A 21,089-nucleotide genomic window follows, 5' to 3' on the forward strand; every position below is an offset into this window, starting at 1 on the left:
CTACGCCAGATGACCTGGCCTCCACAGTCACCAGACCTGAACCCAATCGAGATGATTTGGGGTGAGCTGGACCGCAGAGTGAAGGCAAAAGGGCCAACAAGTGCTAAGCATCTCTGGGAACTCCTTCAAGATTGTTGGAAGACCATTTCCATTGACTACCTCTTGAAGCTCATCAAGAGAATGCCAAGAGTGTGCAAAGCAGTCATCAAAGCAAAAGGTGGCTACTTTGAAGAACCTAGAATATAAGACATATTTTCAGTTGTTTCACACTTTTTTGTTAAGTATATAATTCCACATGTGTTAATTCATAGTTTTGATGCCTTCAGTGTGAATGTACAATTTTCATAGTCATGAAAATACAGAAAAATCTTGAAATGAGAAGGTGTGTCCAAACTTTTGGTCTGTACTGTATATAATCGTCTAATCCCGTCTGTCTGTCTGTCCTTCTGTCCAGGAAATCCTGCGTCGCTGATTGGTCCAGCCGCGGCCAATCAGCGACGCGGGATTTCAGAAAAAGATGGCGGCCGTTAGCAGCTCATCTGCCGCACGGAGGTCAGCGGCGATGCAGCCGGGAGATGACCGGCGCTAGCCGCTCATCTCCCGGCTGCTCGCAGCAGAAGTACCGCGACCGGCGGCGCTGCTGACCTCCATGCGGCTACCGTCGGGAGATCAATGGCTAGGGCCGCTGATCTCCCGACGGCAAGTGTGAAGCGAGGACCGGGGAGCGGCGCCGCCAGTCGGGATACTTCGGCTGTGAGCAGCCGGCCATCTCCCGGTTCCTCGCAGCGGAAGTACCCGCACAGGTAGCGTCGCTGCCCGGTCCTCAGTAATACGATTCGCTGATTGGTCGGAATCAGCGATATTGGCGCCGCGACCAATCAGCGATACTGGCGCCAAATTTAAACACCGCTCTGCTGATTGGTCGTGGCCGGCGGCCGCGACCAATCAGCGATTTTGGCGCCACATTTAAACACCACTCTGTTGATTGCGCCTGGTCGGCCGCATACAGATTCTAGAATACCCGATGCGTTAGAATCGGGACACCATCTAGTACTGTATATAAAGAGCTGTGGGAGCCATCACACTATATATAGAGACCTGTGAAAAGCTAATGTGTTGATCCAGAGGAAGTCAAAAAACCCCATGAGGCAGATGCTGCTTGCCCAAAATTAGGGGAAAAATTCCTTCCCGACTCCACATATGGCAATCAGACTAGTTGCTTGGATCAACGTCCCATAACAAAATCTAGTATGAATAACCTGTAATGTTATTCAAGAAAGTCACAAAGGACCTCCTTGAACTTTTTTTTAGAGAATTAAGTATTACAAGGTCATGTGGTAGAGAGTTCCATACCTCACACAATAAAACATTGCCATCTAACTTCCTTTAGACAAAGCGAATTAGGAGCTTGATGCTAGAGTAGTTGAATTAAAACTGAAAAAAATTATTAACACAGCAAAAAAGAGGAACAGTATTTATTCACCTGCCCAGGTCTCAAAACGAATGCACTAATCAGGATGAAGCAAACCATATAATAAAGGCAGGGGCAGCACAGGTGCAAAATACTGATGAGACAACCAACTCATAACCTACCAATTCTTGGAGGGGGTCATTGCTTAGTATTAAAACTGCACACAAAAAATGGCTTGTATAGGTCACTGGTCACACACAGATTGTTAGGGGAATGGTTGCAAACAACTTTATTAAATAATGGAAAGCAAACGAACCCGGGGTCCGCGATGCAGCCTGGAGGACTGCGGACGAACACCTTCCGGGTAAGAAGGTAAAACAACCAACTGAAATAACAATCCCCCCCGTGTTACTGCACACCGGAACGGGAATAGGGATTCGCACTATCTCCGTTAACTGCACGAGAGATGTGCGACAAATAATGGAGCCGTAGCCCTGTTAACTGCACAGAGGCTACGCAGCAGGCGCTAGGATGCATGTGTGATTCACGCAGGCGTATACATGCTCCCAGCCGGCGTGCTACCGGACTGAGGAGTATCTCTCCACGTGGCTAACAGGCGGTGCCGGGAATACGCAGTCCGCAGTCTGCTCGGGGTGTATAGCGACCCCCTTGTTGGAGCCAGACTGTCAGACGAAGCTACCTGCCTCCCTCCATCTAAGGCTGTCTATCCCCTGCTAAACCTGCCTGTCAGAAGCTATAACAGCAAAAGTACACGTGGAGCCGAAACGACCAAGCGTCCACACAATAACACCAACTCAGCTCAATGATCAGAGCGCGCCGCCATGTTTGTGGGCGTGCTATTTAAATATTAAGCCCTGCCCACCATCACATTATTGGTGACGTCACCCGCGACCAATCAGGCAGTGCCAGGTCACCGGATCAGCTGACTCCCAAACCACTAATCACGGTCCGCCATGTCACGGGCATGCTCAGTGCAGTGTATCCTGGACTTAGGCTGTAACAGCCCTGTTTCCCTCCGCAACCTATCCTTCATGTTGCTAGGAACAAAGACCCAAGAGACAGCTTGTACATCTCGTGCACCAGCTAGGCGTTGGGACCAATGACGATGCTGAGCAGCATCTGGACCGGAATGGGAGACCACAGAATCCACTGATGATTCTGAACCCATTTCAGATCCAGAAAACACCTGACGCCTAACACAGATAGTGCTCAATATAGGGCTTACAGCCTATTAGTGACCCTCATACTGTTAGATTAGGCAGGCTGCAAAGCACTATCTAAGTGCACCCCATGAGGACAGACCCCCTAGTTTACAAATCCAGCATTGATGGGCTTGTCTGAACCCTGAATAAAAATAACATGCAAAATCTATATATGAGGTTCTGGTAAATATTTTGGCGCTGGTCACGCACAGTGTCTGGTTTACAGCCTATTAGTGACGCCCATACTATTAGATTAGGCGGGCTATGCTCCCCTCATACACCTTACCACGGTGTGTAGTGTGACATGGAGCTAAACCCCCTGTCTTCTTAAGAATAAGGCTGCGAAAAACCTTCTCTTTATTGATAGTAGAGAAACCTCCATACAGTAGATGCGGAAAACATACGATGAACCCCAGTATTGTACCACATAGATAGGGCTCTTACCGGCTAAGCTTGGAGCAGGCTGTGTGCACAGAGCCCAAGATACAAAACTGTAGGGATGTGGACTGTCTTACCCTGTTCCTGCCCCTGAAGACAACAAACACCTCATGTGAACACTCTCTTGCGGTTTTATATGTAAAAGTGATATGTGTCTTATGTATTGTATAATGGTGATGTAACAGCATGTGAAGTGTTAATGCATAATGTGAGTATAGCATAAGATAAGCTTAGGATACCATAAGACATAAGTATAACATAAACCCTAAAATACAAATTTTATTAAATCTCTTTAAAATCGGGACATGCGGCATAAAGATGATCCGCATCAGTATTGCACTTTATCAAGATAAGTTCCTTTTATTGTTTAGTCTTGTGATCATTTATGTCATTGATACCTCTATGGGTGATTAATTCCAGGGCTGGCTAGGGTTATCCAGGGATAGCCGCCGTGGAGCGGGGGCGCCACAGTGTCAACATTAACTAGGGTGTCACCCTCCACTATAAGGCAGGTAATCAGCATCTAGGGTGTTGAACAGGGCTGATTGTAGCCTTTGTTTGGATGCCCGAATGTATCCTTTGGCTTGGAGGTCCAAAGATATTAGGAACGTTCTTGGGTGTTTTTATAAATTTGCACATTGTCACTTTATTCACTGTTGTCACTTTAATCATTTAGTACACACTGAGGATTGATTGTTTGATGTGATATCTGTACCAGTTTCTGGTAGACTGTCAGATCTTTGGTCTATGTAAGTACGAATAAGGGACTTTTAGGGTCTAGGGGCAGCTGCCGTTCAGCAAGGGTGCCATTGTCATCTATATGTAGGATGCCCATCTCCATTGACATGCAGGTTCAGGCTAGGGTATCTATAGGGTGAGTTTTATTGAAGTACAGTGGGTACGGAAAGCATTCAGACCCCTTTAAATTTTTCACTCTTTGTTTCATTGCAGCCATTTGGTAAATTCTAAAAAGTTCATTTTTTTTCTCATTAAAGTCCACTGTGCACCCCATCTTGACTGAAAAAAACAGAAATGTAGAAATTTTTGCAAATTTATTAAAAAAGGAAAACTGAAATATCACATGGTCATAAGTATTCAGACCCTTTGCTCATATTTAAGTCACATGCTGTCCATTTCCTTGTGATCCTCCTTGAGATGGTTCTACTCTTTCATTGGAGTCCAGCTGTGTTTAATTAAACTGATAGGACTTGATTTGGAAAGGCACACACCTGTCTATATAAGACCTCACAGCTCACAGTGCATGTCAGACCCTTTGCTCAGTATTGAGTAGAAGCCCCCTTTTGAGCTAGTGCATCCATGAGTCTTCTTGGGAATGATGCAACAAGTTTTTCACACCTGGATTTGGGGATCCTCTGCCATTCTTCCTTGCAGATCCTCTCCAGTTCTGTCAGGTTGGATGGTGAACGTTGGTGGACAGCCATTTTCAGGTCTCTCCAGAGATGTTCAATTGGGTTTAGGTCAGGGCTCTGGCTGGGCCAGTCTAGAATGGTCACAGAGTTGTTCTGAAGCCACTCCTTTGTTATTTTAACTGTGTGCATAGGGTCATTGTCTTGTTGGAAGGTGAACCTTCGGCCAAGTCTGAGGTCCAGAGCACTCTGGAAGAGGTTTTCATCCAGGATATCTGTGTACTTGGCCACATTCATGTTTCTTTCAATTCCAACCAGTCGTCCTGTCCCTGCAGCTGAAAAACACCCCCATGATGCTGCCACCACCATGTTTCACTGTTGGGATTGTATTGGGCAGGTGATGAGCAGTGCCTGGTTTTCTCCACACATACCCCTTAGAATTATCACCAAAAAGTTCTATCTTAGTCTCATCAGACCAAAGAATCTTATTTCTCATAGACTGGGAGTCCTTCATGTGTTTTTAAGCAAACTCTGTGCAGGCTTCCATATGTCTTGCACTGAGGAGAGGCTTCCGTTGGGCCACTCTGCCATAAAGGCTCGACTTGTGGAGGGCTGCAGTGATAGTTGACTTTATGCAACTTTCTCCCATCTCCCTACTGCATCTTTGGAGCTGAGCCACAGTGATCTTGGGGTTCATCTTTACCTCTCTCACCAAGGCTCTTCTCCCACGATTGCTCAGTTTAGCTGGACGGCCAGGTCTAGGAAGACTTCTGGTGGTCCCAAACTTCTTCCACTTAAGGATTATGGAGGCCACTGTGTTCTTAGGACCCTTGACTAATGCAGAAATTCTTTTGTAAACTTGGCCAGATCTGTGCCTTGCCACAATTCTGTCTCTAAGCTCCTTGGGCAGTGTCAGGATGCCAGGTTTAATTTTACTTTGCCAGTAGTTTTTCCCTTAGCCAAGATGGCTTCCATTGCCTCACTGGGGTCATGTGTTTCCTGCCTGTGGACCTACTTAAATTGCATGTGTTGCAATCATGCCTTGCCTGAGTATTGTGTGCTTTTAGCTTTCTACTCACCTGTGCTAGCCCTCTGAATAGAGTCTTGCTGACCTTGTGTTTACTCCTAGTCATCCGCTGAAAGGATTGCTGCCTGAATCCTCTGCTAAGGGGACTTCTGCTGAAAGGAACCACTGGCTGTTGTTCACTCACGCTGGGATCTCTGAACTTTTGTCTTCCTGAAGAAAACTTCTCCTGGATCTCTACACCTCTGGTATAGTCACCATCTTGCTCTGTGTTTAAATACCCGGCTCCAGCTCTGCTTAAGACATCGCTGTTTCCTCCGCTGCACCTCCTGCATTCTTCAATATCCAGATCCATATTCCAGTTTGTCTTCTCTTCTGCACTACGTGAGTCCACAATCAACTGAGGAATACCTACGTCTGCTTACTATCCTTATTTCTGTTTGCATATTACTGTACCTAAGTAAACTTGGACTATCGTTAACGTTTACATACCCTAATAGTAATGAAGGCCGTGCCTTACAGATTAGGTTCTAAGAAGTGTTGTTTGGAATGAACTTACCTTCATAAACTGTTTGCTGTGATCTTTTGCACTTGAGTTTAAAATAGACTTTCACACTACTCTTGTCTCAGTCTCTGCTTTTGGCCCACGCCATTGGACTTCAGGGTATCTACTAACATCGTAACAGGCAGTTCCTTTGAGCTCATGATTCTCATTTGGTCTGACATGCACTGTGAGCTGTGAGGTCTTATATAGACAGGTGTGTGCCTTTCCAAATCAAGTCCTATCAGTTTAATTAAACACAGCTGGACTCCAATGAAAGAGTAGAACCATCTCAAGGAGGATCACAAGAAATGGACAGCATGTGACTTAAATATGAGCAAAGGGTCTGAATACTTATGACCATGTGATATTTCAGTTTTCCTTTTTTAATAAATTTGCAAAAATTTCTACATTTCTGTTTTTTTTCAGTCAAGATGGGGTGCACAGTGTACTTTAATGAGAAAAAAAATGAACTTTTTAGAATTTACCAAATGGCTGCAATGAAACAAAGAGTGAAAGATGTAAAGGGGTCTGAATGCTTTCCGTACCCACTGTATATAGTACTCAATGTTCCAGGCAGTGGGAGGCATTACTGGGATCCAGAGCAGTCGCTCCAGTCACGTCCAGAGCCTAAGGTCTGGCATAGGAGCTGCCGGACACTTTGTGTGCTCTGAAGTACAAAGGAAGATGGACAGGGACCTGCATAGATGGAAGTTGAAGGCCAGTCCCGGGTGCACTGCAGAGGTGGACGAGAAATACAGGATGAGCTAGCAACAGGGCTGAAGAGGAGTTATGCTAAGAAGGAGGATAATGTGAATTGCTGTGCCTTATCCCATCTGTACCCACCTGATGAACTTGAACTGTCAAGTATATGTTTGACTGTTACAAAGAACTTCGTGTCCCCTAAATTGTGAGCGGCGGCTTCTGAGGACAGAAGCCTGAAGGCAGTGGAGGCCTGCGGCCTACAAGAGAGTGTGCTGCACCCCACACCCTAGAGCACACTGGGACTGGGACACCCATTGTCTGTAAAGTGCCAGAGCGAAATCAGACCGACGTTCAGTCACGACTACCGCTCTGTGCCACTTTACAAGATGAGTGGTAAGGGAACTTCTCCATCAGAAGAGACGAGGAAATAATGGTCGCTGCCCAAACTGTGACAAGAACAGGACCACAATGCAACAAGAACTGTCTCACAATGCTCTTGGAACTTTCCCATAATGCATTGCAAATTGAAACTAGAGCAAATACATTAAATCACTAGCAGACAGTGCAGTTATCAAACAATAAAAAAGAGACAGGATTCAAATGCAAGCAACATAATGTCAGAACTGATATACACATAAAGTGACTAGATTCCCTGGATAGCTAAATTCGCTGCTGAGGCAAGAACACGGGCTGCCCAGCACTATTTAAGTGCACCCCATGAAGATAGACACTCTAATTTACAAGGCCATAACATATAGGTGCATCTCACAAAATTAGAATATCATCAAAAAGTAAATTTATTTCAGTTCTTCAATGCAAAAAGTGAACCTCATATATTATATAGAGTCATTACAAACACAGTGATCTATTTCAAGTGTTTATTTCTGTTAATGTTGATGATTATGGCTTATAGCCAATGAAAACACAAAAGTCATTAACTCAGTAAATTAAAATAATTAACAAAAAACACCTGCAAAGACTTCCTAAGCATTTAAAAAGGTCCCTTAGTCTGTTTTAGTAGGCTCCACAATCATGACAATCATGGTGAAGACTGCTGACTTGACAGATGTCCAGAGTTCCAATTTTCATTTGAAATCAAGGTCCCAGAGTCTGGAAGAAGAGTGGAAAGGCCACAATCCAAGCTGCTTGAGGTCTAGTGTGAAGTTTCCACAATCAGTGATGGTTTGGGGAGCCGTGTCATCTGCTGGTGTAGGTCCACTGTGTTTTTTCAACACAAAAGTCAGCGCAGCCGTCTACCAGGAAATTTTAGAGCACTTCATGCTTCCCTCTGCCACAGTATCAAGCTACCAGGGGGGCAAAGGGGGCGGTGGCCCCGGGCCCCTCGCTCTTAGGGGGCCCATCCAGGGCTACGCCAGTGTAACTGTATCTAGCATGCCCCTGGTGCCAGCATCGGGCCCCACTGCCCGCCACCGCCGCAAGTTTACTGATGAGAGAGGGAGCGCGGATCTCTCTCCCATTAGTCCCTTCTGTGACTGACGTCTCTGACATCATCACTTGGCGCCCAGCCCGCTGTGCTGAAGATGTGTGCGTGCTGGGTGCTCTGAGCAGCGAGGGAACCAGGAGGAGAGATGAGTACTGTTTATTTATTTTTTGCCGGGTGGGGGGCGGCATTATATTACAGACTCTGCCTATGGGAAGGGGGAGGTGCATTATACTACAGACTCTGCCTATGGGGGAGCATTATCCTAAAGACTCTGCCCACAGAGAGGGGGGGCATTATACTAAAGACTCTGCCTATGGGGAGGGGGGGCATTATACTACAGACTGTCTATGGGGAGGGGGGGAGCATTATACTAAAGCCTCTGTCTATGGGGGGGCATTCTACTACAGACTCTGCCTATGGGGGGCATTATACTACAGACTCTGTTTATGAGCAGGGGAGAGCAGTAGACTACAGACTCTGCCTATGGGGGGACATTGTACTACAGACTCTGCCTATAAGAGGGGGAGCATTATACTACAGACTCTGCCTATGGGGAGTGCATTTTACTACAGACTCTGCCTATAGGTGGGGCATTATACTACAGACGCTGCCTATGAGATGGGGGGGGCATTATATCACAGACTCTGCCTATGAGGAGGGGGGGCACATTATACTACAGACTCTGCCTATGAGATGGGGGGGCATTATACTACAGATTCTGCCTATGAGGAGGGGGGGGGATTATACTACAGACTCTGACTATGAGGAGGGGGGAGCATTATACTACAGACTCTGCCTATGGGGGGGCATTATACTGCAGACTCTGCCTATGGGGGGGCATTATACTACAGACTCTGCCTATGAGGAGGGGGGGAGCATTATACTACAGACTCTGCCTATGGGGGGGACATTGTACTACAGACTCTGCCTATAAGAGGGGGAGCATTATACTACAGACTCTGCCTATGGGGGGTGCATTTTACTACAGACTCTGCCTATAGGTGGGGCATTATACTACAGACGCTGCCTATGAGATGGGGGGGGGCATTATACCACAGACTCTGCCTATGAGGAGGGGGGGCACATTACACTACAGACTCTGCCTATGAGATGGGGGGGCATTATACTACAGATTCTGCCTATGAGGAGGGGGGGGGGCATTATACTACAGACTCTGCCTATGAGGAGGGGGGAGCATTATACTACAGACTCTGCCTATGGGGGGGGCATTATACTGCAGACTCTGCCTATGGGGGGGCATTATACCACAGACTCTGCCTATGAGGAGGGGGGGAGCATTATACTACAGACTCTGCCTATGGGGGGGAGCTTTATACTACAGACTCTGTCAATGGGGGGAGCATTTTACTACAGACTCTGCCTATAGGGGCGCATTATACTATACGAAGGACTATGGGGAGTGCATTATACTATATTGAGGACTATCTGGTGCATTATACTATATGTAGGCTATTTATACAGTGTGGGAGATAATGTGGGTTCTTTGAACAGCGTGGGGGCCATCATACAGTGTGGGAGATAATGTGGGGTCTTTGTATAGTGTGGAGGCCATCATACAGTGTTGGAGCCATCAGCTTGGGGGCTACTAAGGGGTCAGTATACTTTGTGGGGGTACTATACAGTGAGGGGGAATTATATCGTGAATAGGAGAACATCATACTGGTTAGAGCGGAGCTCTACATGGGGGGAGACTCAAGACATTATTAAATCTTAGGTGGGCACTTATTGTTATAGGGGAACTCAGGTTATCGTGACTGTCGAAGGGGCACTATTATTTCTAGGGGGCACAATGTGGGCACTGTTTTCTAGGACACTTGCACACGGCATTACTTTATTTTAGAGGTTTGTTTTACCATCTAGAGGGCACACAGTAGGTGCAGTAATAGGGACACATTTTGCAGCAGAGGCTCAGTATTGGGGTATCAGCAGGATGAGAAGTTTGTGCAGGTTGGGGATAGATGTGGTCAGTGCCTGAAATGTAAGGAGTCAAATGTGTCTTTGTTGTGATCTCTGCATACCTGAGACTCTGAGCCCTGGCTGGAGAAGTTGTTGTGTCGGTCTGGGCCAGATGGAAAAGACGGGAAAAGTGAACAATTTAATCAGAAAGAACGTCAGCTGTAAGGTACTATATATAACTGAGCTGTGATCTCTTATATGTTCTGCAGGACTGGCATCTATCAATATATGTCACCATATGGCGGTAATATCAGTGCTGGTCTTTGTATAGAGATTATTTTTAGTAACAGCGCGGTCATCTGCTGAGGTTTTCCTACATCAACTATCTGGGTGCGCCGCTATAGTTGGAATCAGGGTTACCTGGTTAGAGGCCCACTCAGAAGTTTCGGCCCCCTGAACCAAAACCTTAGCTACGCCAAGCTTTTTGGAGATGGAAATTTCATTCTCCAGCAGGACTTGGCCCCTGTCCACACTGACAAAAGTACTAATACCTGGTTTAAAACAACAGTATCACTGTGCTTGATTGGCAGCAAACTCACCTGACCTTAACCCCATAAAGAATCTATGGGGTATTGTCAAGAGGAAAATGAGAGACACCAGACCCAACAATGCAGACGAGCTGAAGGCTTCTATCAAAGCCACCTGGGCTTCCATAACCCCTCAGCAGTGCCACAGGCTGATCCCTCCATGCCACATTGCCGCATTGATGCAGTAATTGATGTAAAAGGATCCCCGACCAAGTATTGAGGGCATTTATTGAACATACATTTCAGTAGGATAACATTTTGGATTTTGAAAACATTTTTCAAGCTGTTGTTATAAGGTATTCTAATTAATTGAAATAATGACTTTTGAGTTTTCATTGGCTGTAAGCCATAATCATCAACATTAACAGAAATAAACACTTGAAATAGATCACTCTGTGTGTAATGGCTCTATATAATATATGAGTTTCACGTTTTGTATTGAAGAACTGAAATAAATTAACTTTTCTGGTGATATTCTAATTTTGTGAGATGCACCTGTAGATGGGCTTGGCTGCACCCTGAATAAAAATAGCATGTAAAAAATATATATGATATATACGAGGTATTGGTCGATATTTTAGCCAAAATATACAAGCTCGCAACCTGCTCAAGGGTCCTCATACTTGCGAGTCCCTACACTAACATTAAAAGCAAAGTCACAAAAACAAGGAATTAAAGTTCCCACCAAAATTCAAGAATTAACACCGCAAATACAGCAACAATAATTACAAGGATGCAGCAAACCCATATAATGAAGAAGTCAGCAACACAGGTGCAAAATATTGATGAGACAACCACTCACAACCTACCAATTCATGGAGGGGGTGATTGCTTAGTATTAAAACTGCACACAAATAAGCCTTGTATAGGGCACTGGTCACACATAGGTAGTGCACAATGTCTGGCTTACAGCCTATTAGTGAAGCCCAAACTATTAGATTAGGCGGGCTGCCCAGCACTTTTTAAGTGCACCCCATGAAGACAGACACCCTAGTTTACAAGGCCAACATTGATGGGTCTGGCTGCACCCTGAATAAAAATAACGTGCAAAAAATATATATGATATATATGAGGTATTAGTAAATATTTTGGCCAAAATACACAAGCTCGCAACCCGCGTCAAGGGTCCTCATACTTGCGAGTCCCTACACTAACATTAAAAGCAAAGACAAATTTAAATTCCCACCAAAATTCAAGAATTAACACAGGAAAAAAGGGCAACAGTGTTTACCTGCCTAGGTCTCAGTACTAATCATACCATATAATAACGATGACAGCAATACAGGTGCAAAATACTGATGCGACAACCACTCACATATTACCAATTAATGGAGGGGGGTGATTACATAGTATTAAAACTGCACACAAAATTATATGGGATTGCTACATCCTAATAGTGCATTAGTTCTGAGATCTGGGCAGGTAAATGCTATATTAATAATTGATTTTTTGGCGAAAGTTAAATTCTCTTTTGTTGGCTTTACTTTTAATCTAACTGAAATACACATAAGCTTTTTTCCTAAACATTAGGATCTGTGTAGAGCCATCAGCTCAAAAAGGCTTCCTTTGACAGACTTGGCATAAGCAGGTCAAAAGGAACCCTGATCTTTACCATTACACCCCTTTACAGGAATGGAGACTTACCACATGCTCAGGGTTGCATCTACAGAGTAGCTGCTGGCCAGAGGAGCGAGCTTGAGGCTATAACTCTAACTAAAGCTTTTTTATTACTAAATGATGGGTTCTGTCTAAGGCCATTGGCTCAAAAAGGCTTCCTCGGACAGACTTGGCGCAAGCTACTCCATTCTGCAGATCCCAAGGGAACCCTGGCCTTTACCATTACACCCCTGTACAGGGATAGATACTTACCATAGGCCCAGGGCTGCATCTACAGAGTAGTTGCTGGCCGGAGGAGCGAGCTTGAGGCTATAGTGGTTGATTCAACTCTAACTAAAGCTTTTTTTTCCTAAATACTGGGATCTGTTTAAGGCTGTTGGCTCAAACAGATTTCCTCGGACAGACTTGGCGCAAGCTACTCCATTCTGCAGATCCCAAGGGAACCCTGGTTTTTACCATTACACACCTGTACAGGGATAGATACTTACCATAGGCCCAGGGTTGCATCTACAGAGTAGCTGCTGGCCGGAGGAGTGCGCTTGAGGCTTGAGTAGTTGAATCAATCCTAACTAAAGAAAAACCTATCTAATGACACTTTCTTGTTAGGACCTGTCTGAGGCCTATGGCTCAAAAAAGCTTCTTTGGAAAGACTTGGCAAAAGCCAGTCTATCCTACAGGTTCCAAAGGAACTCTGGCCTTCACTCTTACAGCCCTGTACAGTGATAAAGACTTATTACAGGGCCTTGATTGCATCTACATAGTAGATGCTGACTGGAGGGGCAAACTTAAAGTTAGAATGGTTCTGCCAACCCTAACTATTGCTATTTTCTTAAATGTTAGGATATTTCTGAGGCCATTGGCTCAAACAGGCTTCCTTGGACAGACTTGGCGCAAAACACACCATTTCTGATGTTTCCAAATGAACCCTGGGCTTCACCCTTGAACCTCTATACAGGGACCGTTTCATAGTTTTAAGGTTGAAAGACACAAGTCTGTCAAGTTCAACCTAAAAGCTAATGTGTTGATCCAGAGGAAGGCAAAAACCCCATGAGGCAGATGCTAATTGCCCCATATTAGGGGAAAAATTCCTTCCCGACTCCACATATGGCAATCAGACTAGTTCCCTGGATCAACGTCCCATAACAAAATCTAGTACGGATAACCTGCAATTTTATATTATTTAAGAAAGGCACACACATGCCCTCCTTGAATTTTTTTTAGAAAATTAAGTATTTCAATTTCATGTGGTAGAGAGTTTCATAACCTCATTGCTCACACAATAAAAATTTGCCAACTAACTTCCTTTAGACAAAGTGAATTAGGATCTTTATGCTAGAGTAATTGAATTAACTCTAACTGAAATAGATTAATGCTTTTTTCCTAAATGTTGAAATTTGTTTAAATCCATCAGCTCAAAAAGGCTTTCTCGGACAGACTTGGCGCAAGCTACTCCATTCTGCAGATCCCAAGGGAACCCTGGCCTTTACCATTACACCCCTGTACAGGGATAGATACTTACCATAGGCCCAGGGCTGCATCTACAGAGTAGCTGCTGGCCGGAGGAGCGAGCTTGAGGCTATAGTGGTTGATTCAACTCTAACTAAAGCTTTTTTTTCCTAAATACTGGGATCTGTTTAAGGCTGTTGGCTCAAACAGACTTCCTCGGACAGACTTGGCGCAAGCTACTCCATTCTGCAGATCCCAAGGGAACCCTGGTTTTTACCATTACACCCCTGTACAGGGATAGATACTTACCATAGGCCCAGGGTTGCATCTACAGAGTAGCTGCTGGCCGGAGGAGTGCGCTTGAGGCTTGAGTAGTTGAATCAATCCTAACTAAAGAAAAACCTATCTAATGACACTTTCTTGTTAGGACCTGTCTGAGGCCTATGGCTCAAAAAAGCTTCTTTGGAAAGACTTGGCAAAAGCCAGTCTATCCTACAGGTTCCAAAGGAACTCTGGCCTTCACTCTTACAGCCCTGTACAGCGATAAAGACTTATTACAGGGTCTTGATTGCATCTACATAGTAGATGCTGACTGGAGGGGCAAACTTAAGGCTAGAATGGTTCAGCCAACCCTAACTATTGCTACTTTCTTAAATGTTAGGATATTTCTGAGGCCGTTGGCTCAAACAGGCTTCCTTGGACAGACTGGGCGCAAAACACACCATTTCTGATGTTTCCAAATGAACCCTGGGCTTCACCCTTGAACCTCTATACAGGGACCGTTTCATAGTTTTAAGGTTGAAAGACACAAGTCCATCAAGTTCAACCTAAAAGCTAATGTGTTGATCCAGAGGAAGGCAAAAACCCCATGAGGCAGATGCTAATTGCCCCATATTAGGGGAAAAATTCCTTCCCGACTCCACATATGGCAATCAGACTAGTTCCCTGGATCAACGTCCCATAACAAAATCTAGTACGGATAACCTGCAATTTTATATTATTCAAGAAAGGCACACACATGCCCTCCTTGAATTTTTTTTAGAAAATTAAGTATTTCAATTTCATGTGGTAGAGAGTTTCATAACCTCATTGCTCACACAATAAAAATTTGCCAACTAACTTCCTTTAGACAAAGTGAATTAGGATCTTTATGCTAGAGTAATTGAATTAACTCTAACTGAAATAGATTAATGCTTTTTTCCTAAATGTTGAAATTTGTTTAAATCCATCAGCTCAAAAAGGCTTCCTCGGACAGACTTGGCGCAAGCTACTCCATTCTGCAGATCCCAAGGGAACCCTGGCCTTTACCATTACACCCCTGTACAGGGATAGATACTTACCATAGGCCCAGGGTTGCATCTACAGAGTAGCTGCTGGCCGGAGGAGCGAGCTTGAGGCTATAGTGGTTGATTCAACTCTAACTAAAGCTTTTTTTTCCTAAATACTGGGATCTGTTTAAGGCTGTTGGCTCAAACAGACTTCCTCGGACAGACTTGGCGCAAGCTACTCCATTCTGCAGATCCCAAGGGAACCCTGGTTTTTACCATTACACCCCTGTACAGGGATAGATACTTACCATAGGCCCAGGGTTGCATCTACAGAGTAGCTGCTGGCCGGAGGAGTGCGCTTGAGGCTTGAGTAGTTGAGTCAATCCTAACTAAAGAAAAACCTATCTAATGACACTTTCTTGTTAGGACCTGTCTGAGGCCTATGGCTCAAAAAAGCTTCTTTGGAAAAACTTGGCAAAAGCCAGTCTATCCTACAGGTTCCAAAGGTACTCTGACCTTCACTCTTACATCCCTGTACAGTGATAAAGACTTATTACAGGGCCTTGATTGCATCTACATAGTAGATGCTGACTGGAGGGGCAAACTTAAGGTTAGAATGGTTCAGCCAACCCTAACTATTGCTACTTTCTTAAATGTTAGGATATTTCTGAGGCCGTTGGCTCAAACAGGCTTCCTTGGACAGACTTGGCGCAAAACACACCATTTCTGATGTTTCCAAATGAACCCTGGGCTTCACCCTTGAACCTCTATACAGGGACCGTTTCATAGTTTTAAGGTTGAAAGACACAAGTCCATCAAGTTCAACCTAAAAGCTAATGTGTTGATCCAGAGGAAGGCAAAAACCCCATGAGGCAGATGCTAATTGCCCCATATTAGGGGAAAAATTCCTTCCCGACTCCACATATGGCAATCAGACTAGTTCCCTGGATCAACGTCCCATAACAAAATCTAGTACGGATAACCTGCAATTTTATATTATTCAAGAAAGGCACACACATGCCCTCCTTGAATTTTTTTTAGAAAATTAAGTATTTCAATTTCATGTGGTAGAGAGTTTCATAACCTCATTGCTCACACAATAAAAATTTGCCAACTAACTTCCTTTAGACAAAGTGAATTAGGATCTTTATGCTAGAGTAATTGAATTAACTCTAACTGAAATAGATTAATGCTTTTTTCCTAAATGTTGAAATTTGTTTAAATCCATCAGCTCAAAAAGGCTTTCTCGGACAGACTTGGCGCAAGCTACTCCATTCTGCAGATCCCAAGGGAACCCTGGCCTTTACCATTACACCCCTGTACAGGGATAGATACTTACCATAGGCCCAGGGCTGCATCTACAGAGTAGCTGCTGGCCGGAGGAGCGAGCTTGAGGCTATAGTGGTTGATTCAACTCTAACTAAAGCTTTTTTTTCCTAAATACTGGGATCTGTTTAAGGCTGTTGGCTCAAACAGACTTCCTCGGACAGACTTGGCGCAAGCTACTCCATTCTGCAGATCCCAAGGGAACCCTGGTTTTTACCATTACACACCTGTACAGGGATAGATACTTACCATAGGCCCAGGGTTGCATCTACAGAGTAGCTGCTGGCCGGAGGAGTGCGCTTGAGGCTTGAGTAGTTGAATCAATCCTAACTAAAGAAAAACCTATCTAATGACACTTTCTTGTTAGGACCTGTCTGAGGCCTATGGCTCAAAAAAGCTTCTTTGGAAAGACTTGGCAAAAGCCAGTCTATCCTACAGGTTCCAAAGGAACTCTGGCCTTCACTCTTACAGCCCTGTACAGCGATAAAGACTTATTACAGGGTCTTGATTGCATCTACATAGTAGATGCTGACTGGAGGGGCAAACTTAAGGCTAGAATGGTTCAGCCAACCCTAACTATTGCTACTTTCTTAAATGTTAGGATATTTCTGAGGCCGTTGGCTCAAACAGGCTTCCTTGGACAGACTGGGCGCAAAACACACCATTTCTCATGTTTCCAAATGAACCCTGGGCTTCACCCTTGAACCTCTATACAGGGACCGTTTCATAGTTTTAAGGTTGAAAGACACAAGTCCATCAAGTTCAACCTAAAAGCTAATGTGTTGATCCAGAGGAAGGCAAAAACCCCATGAGGCAGATGCTAATTGCCCCATATTAGGGGAAAAATTCCTTCCCGACTCCACATATGGCAATCAGACTAGTTCCCTGGATCAACGTCCCATAACAAAATCTAGTACGGATAACCTGCAATTTTATATTATTCAAGAAAGGCACACACATGCCCTCCTTGAATTTTTTTTAGAAAATTAAGTATTTCAATTTCATGTGGTAGAGAGTTTCATAACCTCATTGCTCACACAATAAAAATTTGCCAACTAACTTCCTTTAGACAAAGTGAATTAGGATCTTTATGCTAGAGTAATTGAATTAACTCTAACTGAAATAGATTAATGCTTTTTTCCTAAATGTTGAAATTTGTTTAAATCCATCAGCTCAAAAAGGCTTCCTCGGACAGACTTGGCGCAAGCTACTCCATTCTGCAGATCCCAAGGGAACCCTGGCCTTTACCATTACACCCCTGTACAGGGATAGATACTTACCATAGGCCCAGGGTTGCATCTACAGAGTAGCTGCTGGCCGGAGGAGCGAGCTTGAGGCTATAGTGGTTGATTCAACTCTAACTAAAGCTTTTTTTTCCTAAATACTGGGATCTGTTTAAGGCTGTTGGCTCAAACAGACTTCCTCGGACAGACTTGACGCAAGCTACTCCATTCTGCAGATCCCAAGGGAACCCTGGTTTTTACCATTACACCCCTGTACAGGGATAGATACTTACCATAGGCCCAGGGTTGCATCTACAGAGTAGCTGCTGGCCGGAGGAGTGCGCTTGAGGCTTGAGTAGTTGAGTCAATCCTAACTAAAGAAAAACCTATCTAATGACACTTTCTTGTTAGGACCTGTCTGAGGCCTATGGCTCAAAAAAGCTTCTTTGGAAAAACTTGGCAAAAGCCAGTCTATCCTACAGGTTCCAAAGGAACTCTGACCTTCACTCTTACATCCCTGTACAGTGATAAAGACTTATTACAGGGCCTTGATTGCATCTACATAGTAGATGCTGACTGGAGGGGCAAACTTAAGGTTAGAATGGTTCAGCCAACCCTAACTATTGCTACTTTCTTAAATGTTAGGATATTTCTGAGGCCGTTGGCTCAAACAGGCTTCCTTGGACAGACTTGGCGAAAAACACACCATTTCTGATGTTTCCAAATGAACCCTGGGCTTCACCCTTGAACCTCTATACAGGGACCGTTTCATAGTTTTAAGGTTGAAAGACACAAGTCCATCAAGTTCAACCTAAAAGCTAATGTGTTGATCCAGAGGAAGGCAAAAACCCCATGAGGCAGATGCTAATTGCCCCATATTAGGGGAAAAATTCCTTCCCGACTCCACATATGGCAATCAGACTAGTTCCCTGGATCAACGTCCCATAACAAAATCTAGTACGGATAACCTGCAATTTTATATTATTCAAGAAAGGCACACACATGCCCTCCTTGAATTTTTTTTAGAAAATTAAGTATTTCAATTTCATGTGGTAGAGAGTTTCATAACCTCATTGCTCACACAATAAAAATTTGCCAACTAACTTCCTTTAGACAAAGTGAATTAGGATCTTTATGCTAGAGTAATTGAATTAACTCTAACTGAAATAGATTAATGCTTTTTTCCTAAATGTTGAAATTTGTTTAAATCCATCAGCTCAAAAAGGCTTTCTCGGACAGACTTGGCGCAAGCTACTCCATTCTGCAGATCCCAAGGGAACCCTGGCCTTTACCATTACACCCCTGTACAGGGATAGATACTTACCATAGGCCCAGGGCTGCATCTACAGAGTAGCTGCTGGCCGGAGGAGCGAGCTTGAGGCTATAGTGGTTGATTCAACTCTAACTAAAGCTTTTTTTTCCTAAATACTGGGATCTGTTTAAGGCTGTTGGCTCAAACAGACTTCCTCGGACAGACTTGGCGCAAGCTACTCCATTCTGCAGATCCCAAGGGAACCCTGGTTTTTACCATTACACACCTGTACAGGGATAGATACTTACCATAGGCCCAGGGTTGCATCTACAGAGTAGCTGCTGGCCGGAGGAGTGCGCTTGAGGCTTGAGTAGTTGAATCAATCCTAACTAAAGAAAAACCTATCTAATGCCACTTTCTTGTTAGGACCTGTCTGAGGCCTATGGCTCAAAAAAGCTTCTTTGGAAAGACTTGGCAAAACCCAGTCTATCCTACAGGTTCCAAAGGAACTCTGGCCTTCACTCTTACAGCCCTGTACAGTGATAAAGACTTATTACAGGGCCTTGATTGCATCTACATAGTAGATGCTGACTGGAGGGGCAAACTTAAGGTTAGAATGGTTCAGCCAACCCTAACTATTGCTACTTTCTTAAATGTTAGGATATTTCTGAGGCCGTTGGCTCAAACAGGCTTCCTTGGACAGACTTGGCGCAAAACACACCATTTCTGATGTTTCCAAATGAACCCTGGGCTTCACCCTTGAACCTCTATACAGGGACCGTTTCATAGTTTTAAGGTTGAAAGACACAAGTCCATCAAGTTCAACCTAAAAGCTAATGTGTTGATCCAGAGGAAGGCAAAAACCCCATGAGGCAGATGCTAATTGCCCCATATTAGGGGAAAAATTCCTTCCCGACTCCACATATGGCAATCAGACTAGTTCCCTGGATCAACGTCCCATAACAAAATCTAGTACGGATCACCTGCAATTTTATATTATTCAAGAAAGGCACACACATGCCCTCCTTGAATTTTTTTTAGAAAATTAAGTATTTCAATTTCATGTGGTAGAGAGTTTCATAACCTCATTGCTCACACAATAAAAATTTGCCAACTAACTTCCTTTAGACAAAGTGAATTAGGATCTTTATGCTAGAGTAATTGAATTAACTCTAACTGAAATAGATTAATGCTTTTTTCCTAAATGTTGAAATTTGTTTAAATCCATCAGCACAAAAAGGCTTTCTCGGACAGACTTGGCGCAAGCTACTCCATTCTGCAGATCCCAAGGGAACCCTGGCCTTTACCATTACACCCCTGTACAGGGATAGATACTTACCATAGGCCCAGGGCTGCATCTACAGAGTAGTTGCTGGCCGGAGGAGCGAGCTTGTGGCTATAGTGGTTGATTCAACTCTAACTAAAGCTTTTTTTTCCTAAATCCTGGGATCTGTTTAAGGCTGTTGGCTCAAACAGACTTCCTCGGACAGACTTGGCGCAAGCTACTCCATTCTGCAGATCCCAAGGGAACCCTGGTTTTTACCATTACACACCTGTACAGGGATAGATACTTACCATAGGCCCAGGGTTGCATCTACAGAGTAGCTGCTGGCCGGAGGAGTGCGCTTGAGGCTTGAGTAGTTGAATCAATCCTAACTAAAGAAAAACCTATCTAATGACACTTTCTTGTTAGGACCTGTCTGAGGCCTATGGCTCAAAAAAGCTTCTTTGGAAAGACTTGGCAAAAGCCAGTCTATCCTACAGGTTCCAAAGGAACTCTGGCCTTCACTCTTACAGCCCTGTACAGTGATAAAGACTTATTACAGGGCCTTGATTGCATCTACATAGTAGATGCTGACTGGAGGGGCAAACTTAAAGTTAGAATGGTTCTGCCAACCCTAACTATTGCTATTTTCTTAAATGTTAGGATATTTCTGAGGCCATTGGCTCAAGCAGGCTTCCTTGGACAGACTTGGCGCAAAACACACCATTTCTGATGTTTCCAAATGAACCCTGGGCTTCACCCTTGAACCTCTATACAGGGACCGTTTCATAGTTTTAAGGTTGAAAGACACAAGTCTGTCAAGTTCAACCTAAAAGCTAATGTGTTGATCCAGAGGAAGGCAAAAACCCCATGAGGCAGATGCTAATTGCCCCATATTAGGGGAAAAATTCCTTCCCGACTCCACATATGGCAATCAGACTAGTTCCCTGGATCAACGTCCCATAACAAAATCTAGTACGGATAACCTGCAATTTTATATTATTTAAGAAAGGCACACACATGCCCTCCTTGAATT

This window comes from Phyllobates terribilis, unplaced genomic scaffold (assembly GCF_046119375.1).
Source record: "Phyllobates terribilis strain yellow unplaced genomic scaffold, ASM4611937v1 Scaffold_386__1_contigs__length_1829782, whole genome shotgun sequence".
Taxonomy (NCBI): domain Eukaryota; kingdom Metazoa; phylum Chordata; class Amphibia; order Anura; family Dendrobatidae; genus Phyllobates; species Phyllobates terribilis.